Source organism: Gorilla gorilla, chromosome 7 (genome assembly GCF_029281585.2).
Source record: "Gorilla gorilla gorilla isolate KB3781 chromosome 7, NHGRI_mGorGor1-v2.1_pri, whole genome shotgun sequence".
Lineage (NCBI taxonomy): Eukaryota > Metazoa > Chordata > Mammalia > Primates > Hominidae > Gorilla > Gorilla gorilla.
Genome location: NC_073231.2, coordinates 97,418,577 through 97,429,865, shown reverse-complemented (window position 1 = coordinate 97,429,865; position 11,289 = coordinate 97,418,577). Strand labels below are relative to the sequence as shown.

General features: G+C 39.3%; 1 long non-coding RNA gene across 1 annotated transcript; it reads right to left on the bottom strand.

Moving 5' to 3' along the window:
* Nucleotides 1–802: 802 nt before the first annotated feature.
* Nucleotides 803–9,361, bottom strand: LOC134759034 (uncharacterized). Its single transcript, XR_010134885.1, has 3 exons — nucleotides 9,256–9,361; nucleotides 6,925–7,105; nucleotides 803–1,730 (listed from the first exon to the last, which is right to left on the bottom strand). It is a non-coding gene; the product is annotated as an uncharacterized lncRNA (long non-coding RNA).
* Nucleotides 9,362–11,289: the final 1,928 nt, after the last annotated feature.

Here is an 11,289-nt window from a genome sequence, read left to right as displayed (position 1 = left end):
AAACAATCCATGATGACAGCCTCCAGAGAAGAGACTCATATTAAGTAACTATAATAGCTTGGGTTTATGGAGAATATTTCTTAGCACTTAACAAGTTAACTCATTTTATCCTCTTCATGGTCCATGTCTGTGAAACACACAGCAATTCCTGCCTGTTTTCCAGCAGGTGGAGACCAAATGTGCTTTTTATTTATTTATTTCATTATTATTATTTTTGATGGAGTCTCGCTCTGTCGCCCAGTGCAATGGTGTGATCTTGGCTCACTGCAACCTCCGTTTCCTGGGCTTAAGTGATTCTCCTGCCTCAGCCTCCCAAGTACCTGAGACCACAGGCATGCAAGACTACACCTGGCTAATTTTTATATTTTTAGTAGAGATGGGGTTTTGCCATGTTGGCCAGGCTCATCTTGAACTCCTGACCACAGATTATCTGCCCACCTTGGCCTCCCAAAGTGCTGGAATTACAGTTGTGATCCACCATGCCTGGCTCCAAATACATTTTTGCCTAAATAAAAAGTAAAACCTAGGTGTTCTGATTTCCAGTTGAAGATGGTTTCCATCTAAGGGTTGGAGATAAAATAAAAATTTTTTGAAAGCCAGTGAAAGCGTTTTCTGGAAAGAAGCCAATATAAATCAAAATATAAAAAGTCAGGTACCATTGCCTCCTCTCTTTACATTTAAAATCTAAACTTCCTGTAGCTGGCGTGGCTCTTTAATGAATTCTCCTTCTTGCTTAGTAAACAATTTTGTGTGTGTGTTTTTAAAAATGTGTATATGCCAGGTTGTATAGTTTAAAGTTGGTTCTAAAACTGTTGTATTTCCTCAAAGAAGGAGGAATTATTATTGGCCATAACTATTGTGTGTTTTTTTTTCCTTAATTCTAAGGGTCAGAGAAAATTCAGATGACTATAACCATTCATTTACAGTGTCTTATAATTTTTATTATAGTTTTTTTATTTTTAAAAAGTTTCTTATGGTACAAAGACATGGAGAAGGAGAATATTTGTAATATAAAAGAAAATTGAACAATGAGTCACACCTTAAAACAAAACAGTGAATAATGGTGGTTTCTTCTTGCATTTTTATGTTTCTTGGTTTTATGTAGTTAACGTTCCATGAATGATAGATTTTAAAAATAGTCAAAGTTATTCTAATTTTTTTTCTTACTTTCAACATAGATTGAGGGATTGATTTTCAATTTCTATCCACTGCAGAGTACAGAAATAAGTAGAAGTGAAGCCAGGATGAAATTGAAAATCCCACTAATATATAGAATCAGCTGCCCAGCGAATGCTCCTTCTTTCAGTACCAGTTTTGCCACCTTCCAGTTTAATTATGTCTCCACATCATAAGGAAGTGTTTGTTCTTTAGGTAGGTAGTAAGCATGACTGCCAAATATTCATTAGAAATTTTCAAACAAAAGGAGATCCATAGCCCAAACTACGTAAGCATCAATCTTATCTCATTATATGAAAGAAAAGGTTTTTTCTCCTTTATTACTAAGAAAAAAAGTCTCTTGAACACTTTGGAGAATTTATTGTTTGACAACTTATAGGTAACCTATTTCATCCTTCCAAATAGTCAATACTCCTTTGCTTAGTGTAGGCTTCTCTCCATGGTACTGAGAAGGCAGACTCAATGGTGAGTATTTCCAACATCTTCAACTGCCACTGATTTTTCACAGTCTCCTCAATGCTCTTGTCATTCCAGCACCTCCATCACCTATGCACCTGCAGGCATATTCTTTATTTAACACTTTTTAAAAGCAATATCACTTCTAGTTGTCATCAAGTTTGTATATGTCATAAAAAGTGAGAGGCAATATTAGCATTTTCCTTCAAAAGAAACAAAAGCAGAAAAAAAGGGAAGGATACTGTGTGAGGTCTTATTTGTTTCACAGAGCAACTTGAAGTTACCAAGTCAGAATTTTCCTTAGAAGCATAGCCTCTCCGTATATGAGTCAATTTCCTTCTGGGCACACAGTCACAAAGAACCAGAAGGTCACAACCTTCTTACAGGAGGTTTCTAGAATCTCTAAGGACTGTTAAAAACAACAGTGGAAAAAACATTTACTTAAGAGTTTTCTATTAACTTGGGCATTTGTAAATTTGTTATGGAGAGCAAAGCGTAGCAACAATGTGTGCTGAGCATACAGGAAAAGGGAATTTCACAGAACTTCTATCAAACAATTAAAGAGAGCATTGACTGCCCAAGAGCTTTTAAGCAGTGGTGACATCCTCTGCAGCAGTGAATTAAGCCCCAAGAAAAGTGTTAGTGTTATTTTAAAAATAATCATCAAAAATAACAAAAATACTTATTTCTGATGACTCATACAAAGCAACAAGAAGAAAAATCACAATTCCAATTTAGACTTCCTAGGAGGCCTCAGGCAATCCTTCATAAATTTCTAAAGATCAATATTTAAGCAGCAGCATGAAAACAAATCTCTACAAATATAGAGATTTTTCTTTTCTTTCCTATTTGTGAAATCGGTACAGGACTCCACAGAACAAAGTAGGAAATAAAATGAAAAATCATTTCCCAACATGAAGAGAAAATAAGGCAATGGGTAGGGGTGGAGGGAGGAAAGATATTTTTATAGATCAAACCAGTAAGCATTACTGAGATCTAAGAGCCAATTACTGTCAGTGCTATTTTCTAAGGGATTTAAAAATACATCTCCTCCTAATATGCCCTAGTACCAACTCTTGAGATGAGAGATTTGAGCCAGATACAGGTGCTATAAGCAGGAGGCCCAGAAACGAATAGAAGGTGCTCACTGGCTGTGCCAAAGAGGTGAGTCTATGCCAGGAACATTCTGGATAGAGCCCCTCCCACTCCAGTGCTTACCAAAGCAAATTAGAATAAGAATGCACAAAATAGGAGAAATTCTCTGCCTCAAATGAAAAACTAAACCAGAGAGGAGATGTCTTCTTTTACCTTTTGGGTCTTTTAAAAATTTTTGAGACAGGGTCTTGCTCTCTTGCCCAGGCTGGAGAGAAATGGCAGGGCTATACTCACTGCAGCCTTGACTTCCTGGGCTAAAGTGACCCTCCTGGCTCAATCTCCCGAGTAGCTGGGACCACATGTGTGCTCCACCGTGCCCAGCTAATTTTTTTATTTCGTTTTTTTAGAGATGGAGTCTTGCTATGCTGCCCAGGCTGGCCTCAAATTCCTGGGCTCAAGCGATCCTCCCACCTTGGCCTTACAAAACCCTGGGATTACCAGCATGAGCCACTGGGCCCAGCTGATTTTTTCTTCTCAGTATGCTGTATTGACTCCTTCCTCTGCCCACAGCCGTGCTGAGCTCCCCCATGCCCAGCAGCATGCCAGAATCTCCCAGTGGGGACAGAATGTGTTTTAAGGGGAAAAAAAGTCCCCTCAGTTGATTCTCATTCCTGTTCTCTCAGCCCACTCCTTTAAGAACTGTCCACTCAAATGTAGCAGTAAGCCCAGTATTCTAGTCTGTGCCTAGCCCTCTTTCCTTCCATGTACCACACCCTAACTGGATAATTCCATCCATTTCTCTGGTGGGACATGTTAATGATTCTCTTATGATTATCTCTGACTCTGATACGGACCTTTAACTTCAAATCAAACATTGCCTCTTTGAGAGACTCATGGGTCCATCAAACTCAGCATGTTCAAAAGGGAAATTAAGATGCTCTGCTGGAAGGGGTAGAAGGCTACTCCAGGTTATTTAAGTAAAAAGTGATTTACTAAAAGGATACAACAAAAAAATGGACAGGCAAGGACAAACATGACATCTACTCAGTCTTCCTTGCCACATTTGTTTAATCTCGGGCCACTTCCCTCATGGGAAGTCACAACATGGTGGCTGCAATTCTAGACATCCAGAGAAAGAAAGGAGATTCATTTAGTTCTTTTCAAAAGTGGGGGCAACTTCTGAAGAAGATCCAGATCAGACTTGACTTTACTACGCATTTGACCAAACCTATTTCCCTGTCCATTTCCAAGCCATGTATTTGCCAATACTTAGCTGTGATTGGAAGACAGTAAAGGAATTAGAGTGTCTACTGTGTATATAACCAACCGAGTACATCTGTGAAAGCCAGGAACCAAATTTAGTCTCTGTTCTGAGGGACTGCCCTCCAGTTATCAACTATATCCTCCCTATTCTTATTTTCTATTACCCTTTTCCTCCTTAACTAGACATGAGTCATTCTCTTGCTCACACACATCAAATGAATTTCCATCTCAAGCCTTCAAACACCTTTGCTCTCTAATTCACCTCTCTGCCTATATCACCTCCTCAAATTTGTAACCACCCAATCTAAAAGCAGCACCCTACCATTTTCTAGCATTTTACTCTGGTTTTTCTCCCCAGTACCTACCATTCTCAGACATTATTTATACATTTATCTTTTATCTAGTTTTCTACTAGAATATCATTCCATCAAGGCAGAGCTTTTTCTTCTTTGTTAAATGCCATATCAACAGTGCTTGGGACCTTTCCCGGTACATAGTTAATGCTCAATAACTATTTTTTGACTAAACAAAGAATTTTTCAATTTATTAGTCTTAAATTCTAGGCAGAAAAGATATTCCAAAAATCAGGGTGAGGCGTTTGCTCGCAGTCAACTGTAGACTGGCACAGGATCATGTGCTTCACAGGTGGGGGGACCATGTACCCCACTTTGCTCTGGAGAATCCTAACTCATTCCTGCTGTTTTGTAGTCATTATTGACAGCTTCTTATTCTCGCTCGCTAACATGCCTCCATTTAGATAATAAATTAGATGAGCACCGCATGCACAAGCAATGCCCCTTCCAGAAGCTGTGGAAAGAGAGGTTGTTTTCTAAATAAAGGAGTGTGGGTAGGAAATGAATAGCATATTGAGTACTCTCCCCAATTCTGCTTCTTCACTAGGATTCTCTAAGCCAGAAACCTCACTATCATTCACCCAGATGGCAAACTAAAACTAGTCTCTGCTGGGATGTTCAGTTGTCTCTAAGGATATGTCATGCCCATTCAATCAGCAATTAAACTTTTTTAAAACATACCTCCTTATTATATCTCATAACTACCTCCCCTTTTTTATCCCTAGTGCTAAAATTCAGGCTCAGAAACCTTCTCTGGACTGCCCTAATATTTTTATTTCTTTTTATTTATAAATGGTCATGTGTTTTAGGGGAAAAAAAAGTCCCGTCAGGTGATTCCTGAGCATAATCCCTGTATACCACCTTACTGTGTTGCAGATCCTGCTCAAAGGTGTTATGAATATTAATTCATTTAATCCTCATAGTAACTCCATGCAGTAGGCATCAATTATATTATCATTCTCCCCTTCTAAACATGGAAGAATTGAAGCACAGAGAGGTTGAACAATGCCACACAGCAGTGGCCGTGTGAGGAATCAAGCTGCAGAGTGGGACTCAGCCCTTAAACTGAGCTAACCTAACAGGGATCTCTGCCCATGATTCCACTCCATATCAAGGGAGCAAAGTATAGGTGAAACCTACAGTGCCTTAGCATGGTATACAAGGGCTTCTGTAACCTAACTTTGCCTCCTCTACAACCTTGCCTCACCATGACAACCTAGTTTCACCTTTCAGTAAACTTTTGCAGAACATGCTACCTTTCCCCAAATGGGTCATGCTCATGCCTTTTCATGTCTTTTTTTTTATTTTGCTGGCAGACCTCATTATACCTAGAATGTCACAATGCCTGGGATACCCAATATAGTAAATCCCAGTAAAACCTTCAAGATTCGGACTTTGTCACTTCCTCTATGAAGCTTTCCTACTCTTCTAATTTATCTCTTGTTTCTACTATGTCCTATATCAATAACACATTTTTTCACTGTTCAAAGACAGGGCTCATACCTTGGTCATTTTTGAAAATATGCTTATTGCATAAAGCAAACAGATTAAAGAAGAGTAGTGAGATGTTCAAATTCCAGTCATGAAATAAAGCATCCAGAGAGGGGAAGAAAAATATTCCTCACTGGCCCACAGAGTAATAGTTACAAATATTAGGCAAAAGTAACTGTGGTTTCTTATATTAGTTTAATATATATTCACTTCTCCTTTCTACAACAGAGTTTAGCAAACTATGACCTATGGGCTAAATCCAGTCTGCCACCTTGTGTGTGAGTGCGTGCTCATGCGCATGTGCACCACCTGTTTTTTATAATAAGGCTTTAGAGAACATAGCCATGCCCATTCATTTCTGCATGGTCTATGGCTTCTCTCATGCTACAATGGCAAAATTGAGTCATTGTGACAGAGATTATATGTCCTGCAAAGATGAAAATCTGTAATATTTGGTCCTTTATAGAAAAAAGTTTGTGACTCCAGTTCTACAACATAATGTTCAGTGCTTGTCATGCAAATGCTATTTGATGATGCTTTTCCATTTGTCAATCTAGATTTGCTGTCACAGGATAAGGCTAGAGATCCATTCAGGAAGAGGAGCATGAATAACAACACAACTTCAAATCATAATTTCTATTCTCATTATGGCATAACAGGATTTATCTCCTGTTTTTCTGGGACATAGATGCCCCTTTTAGGTGTGTGGCCCAGACTAAACTAGAACACTCATGAAGAGATAGAGCTAATTAACTCCAAACACCTAAGTATGTTGAGATGATTTCTCTTAATAAGGAAAACTTTACTCTTATATGTCCTTCACTCTGATACTGGACCAGGAGGGGTGACTTCTCTTCATTCTTTCCTTATAGGTAAAAGAGCTGAAATGAGCTCCTCACCCCACCCACCCAAGCTCCACTGAGGGGGGATTTGGAGGCAAATGAATGACTGAGAGCACTCATCTAAGGCCAAGAGAGAGAAGTGGAATCATAAAGGAGAGGCAGAGTGGTCCACAGTTTGAGGAAGGATGGTAGTGGTGGCGAAGAGAGGTGGGGACAGCAGGAAGGACTTCCTTATATTTTGAACTTACCTTAATAAGGATTCATAGTTTTCCTGAGGCGAGAAGCAAATTCTTGTTTTGTTCTCTGAAGCCTTGATGTGGGTTTGATTGTCTCACAGTAGGACATTTTCTGCAATGTATCATCCCTTTTCATTCTTCCCGAGGGTGTGGGCACAGCTAAGTGGCTTAACCTGCATCTTTCACTTCAGTACTGTGTTATTAAAATGGCAGTCAATTTATAGAGGGAAAATAATCTTCTGCAAATGGAATCAAAATACTAGATCCATACTACCATTCCTTTACCATTTTCCCAGGCCCCAGAACAAAACAACACTGAATTTGGCATCCCAGGAGAGTTTGTTCACTTTCAGTCCTACAGATATTTGTGTTTATCTGTGATAACATCTGGACATACGTGGGCAATGCTAGCAGGTCTTTAGAAAAGCAGATGTTGTGTGAACCATTTTGCACTACTCACCAGTAAAAGGGGCAGGCAAGCAGAACGGTGCCATTCTTTGCCTGGCATTTGGCAAAAAAGAGAAAACAAATGCATTTTTTACATCTGTTCATGTTCTTCTTTATAGCTTAGCTGTGCCAGCCAAGCAGGCCTGATCAGGCATAATTGATAAATTACTAAAGGCAACTTGACAAGGAGGGCAATGAAAACTAATAATGAAAAAAAGAGAAAAATGAATTGACTCATGTTTGTCAGTTGCTTTGAAGAAAAAAACTAAACGGACAAGACAATCTCAAAAAAAAAAAAAAAAAACAGCGTTGTTTCAGCAAAACTGCAGTGCCATGGTGACTGAAACATAAATAACTTTGTTCTTTTTCTTTTGCCTCCCACAAATTATTGGGAGCAGACTGAAAAGTTATATTCTTCATATCATGAAATAATAACAGCTACAAGTTATTGAGCACTCTGTAAGGCATTACATAATCTCAAAATCCATATCAGGAATTATCCTCATTTTAGAGATTGAGAAACTAATACCCAGAGAGTAAACAGTCACGTATGTGATCAAATGGCAGCATCAGGATACAAAAACTGCCTTAAATGTGCATTCTTAGCTGACAGACTACTCCCATATACACGTCTACTGAGAGAGGCATAGCCTGGTAGCAGGAGTTTGGACTTCGGGGCCGGGTACAGTGGCTCACGCCTATAATCCCAGCACTTTGGGAGACTGAGGCGAGCGGAGCACAAGGTCAGGAGATCAAGACCATCCTGGCTAACATGGTGAACCCCGTTTCTACTAAAAATAGAAAAAAATTAGCCAGGCCTGGTGGCGGGCGCCTGTAGTCCCAGCTACTCGGGAGGCTGAGGCAGAAGAATGGTGTGAACCCGGGAGGCAGAGGTTGCAGGTTGCAGTGAGCCGCAATAGCACCACTGCACTCCAGCCTGGGCGACAGAGCGAGACTCCGTCTCAAAAAAAAAAAAAAGAACTTGGATTTTGGAGCTGGAGAGTTTTGAATCTTGCCTCGGCTACATTGTAGCTAGTGGATTTGGTTTAGTTACTTCATATGAAGACTTCAGTTTTCATGGCTGTAAATGAGCAATACAATCCATCTCACTGGGTTTTTGTATGAATTAAATGAGGAAATATACATATTAAATTCCTTGGATATAGTAAACCCCCAATAACAACTGTCTGTTGTTTTTCTTTTCCTCGTTTAATCTCACCTTGCGTACCTAGCTTAAACTAGCATTCTGAAAAGACAAACCGTGATACTTAAATGTTCATAGTATAGTTAAAAAAATTGTCTCAAGCTGCTGTCCTTGATAGAGTATCAAATAAAGTCTTGTTTCCTCGGGTTACGTTATCACATCTTACCACTGGTTACATTACCAATCTTACCAAGCATCTTGGTGCTATTAACCTGAAGTGGGTCAGGATTTCCAAACCATCTTTCTAAACAAACACTTTAAGGTAAAGTTCTGGGGCAATGAAATGGGGGCTTCTCAGTGTTCTGATAAAGGTATGACTAGCAAATATATGAGAATCCATCCAGCATTTTTATCTTCATTTGGTAATTGAAAAGTCTCTATCACATGCTTTTTGTCTCTTAAAATCTGATAGGAAGTTATACTCTTGTTTTTACTACAATTCCGTATATCAAATGGATGTTAAATAATTATTAGTTGACAATAAGAAGCAAAGGAAGAAGATTTGCAATAAATGACTTTTTAAGAAATTGCTTTCTGGCCGGACGTGTTGGCTCACGCCTGTAATCCCAGCACTTTAGGAGGCCGAGACGGGCAGATCAGGAGGTCAGGAGTTCGACACCAGCCTGGTCAACAGGGTGAAATCCCGTCTCTGCTAAAAATACAAAAAATTAGCCGGGTGCAGTGGCACATACCTGTAGTCCCATCTACTCAGGAGGCTGAGGCAGAAGAATCGCTTGAACCCGGGAGGTGGAGGTTGCAGTGAGCCGAGATTGTGCCACTGTACTCCAGCCTGGGTGACAGAGTGGGACTCCGCCTCAAAAAAAAAAAAAAAGAAAAAAGAAAAAGAAAAAAAGACATTGTTTTCTGAGTGTGACATCTGTGAGCAATCAGGCAGGGGGTGAGATGAAGTGTCAAGAGTGGAATTCTTGCCTTTGTAAATTCTAAGATGACATTTACCCTTCAGTCTTTCTTTAAGTCCCATGGGAAACACTTCAGTAGCACTTCCTGTTCACCTATGATAACACCTGAGATGATTAGACAAAGAACGAGGCATAGCTGTAAATGTTCAATACGGTTACATTTTGTAATATTAATAGTAATAGAAAAGAATATAAGTGGAATCAATGTGCATAAGGAGACTTTAAATGAGACGCTAAGTAGTTCCTTTCTATTTGTATTTGCACTGTTTCTTTTTAGCAGCACTACAGATAATTATCAGGTATTCAGCCTTTATTTTCAACTGAATGTTGCCATAATTTAAGCAAACATTCTGAGGAATGAGGGCAAAAGAAGATCTAAACCAGGTGAACTCATGAATGATGTGAAACTAGAAAACAGAAATTGCCTTATCACCACGGTGGTCTGAAAATACTTTCTTCATTGTAAAAGCCATGGGAAACATCTTATCTATGAACTTGTAATTTCCCAATAGAGACATAAGCATTAAATATTTGTAGGTGTATCTGAGAGGAAACCAAGACCACTGAAGACAGACTTTCCATTTCACCAAATAGTTACTCAGGAACAAACTTCAAAAGAACTCTATATAGAGAAAGTGAATAGAACTTGAGCTCAGTCTCTATAATTTAATAGTGCTGTGTTACTAGTTAAATTATATATCCACTATGAACTTCAGTTGCCCCATATACAAAATGGAGATAAGTCTTGTCCATTAATTATTTACCATGAAACATATCACCCCAATCATTAATTTTGTTCAGAAATCTCTAATGTAGGTGAGATCCATCAGGGAGAGCTTGAATTTGTTTTATGCAGCATTATTAGCTGTGGTGAGAGGAAAACTATGGATAACTTGACAGCCGAGGGCTGGAATCATCTGAAGACTCACCATTCATATCTGGTAGTTGCTGACTGATGGTTGGACCACACTCAGCTGGGGCCATAGAGTGTACAGTATTGGTTTCTCTCCACACAGTCCACTCCATCTGATACAGCTTCCTCATGGCAAAGAGACTGTGGTCCAAAAGCAAGCTCTTCTACAAAGCTGTGCTGAAGGTATATACTCTTTTATGACTAGCCTTGGAGGCCATACACTGTAACTTCTGCCACGGCCAGGAGTTTATCCAGTTATGAGGGAAGGCAACATAGACCCATCTCTCAATGGGAGGAATGGCACAGTTACATTATAAGTATGCGTAGGATGAAGGATGTCACTGTGTCCATTTTTGGAGCATACAATCTACCACAATAGTAAAATCTACCATATAACATACATTTCTATTCTACTTTTTTCTTCCAGAAAAGATTCTTTTTACATGCCTTCCCACATACTTTTACAATTTTTATCAATTTCTCAAAATAAAAGACATTGAAACTTAACACTGAAAATTGTTTCTTTTTTTATTTCTTTCCTTCCTTTTTTTTTTTTTTTCCAGAGTCTTGTTCTGTCACCCAGGCTGCAGTGCAGTGGCATGATCTCAGCTCACTGCAACCTCTGCCTCCCAGGTTCAAGCAATCCTCCTGCTTCAGCCTCCCAAGTAACTGGAACTACAGGTGTGAGCCACCATGCCCAGCTAATTTTTATATTTTTAGTAGAAACACGGTTTTATTATGTTGCCCAGGCTGGTCTCAAACTCCTGGACTCAGGTGATCCACCCACCTTGGCTTCCCAAAGTGCTGGAATTACAGGTGTGAGGCACTGTGCCTGGCCTTATTTTCTATCTCATGTTTTTGCTTTTCAGGTAATGGTTTCTTGAGTAAGGATG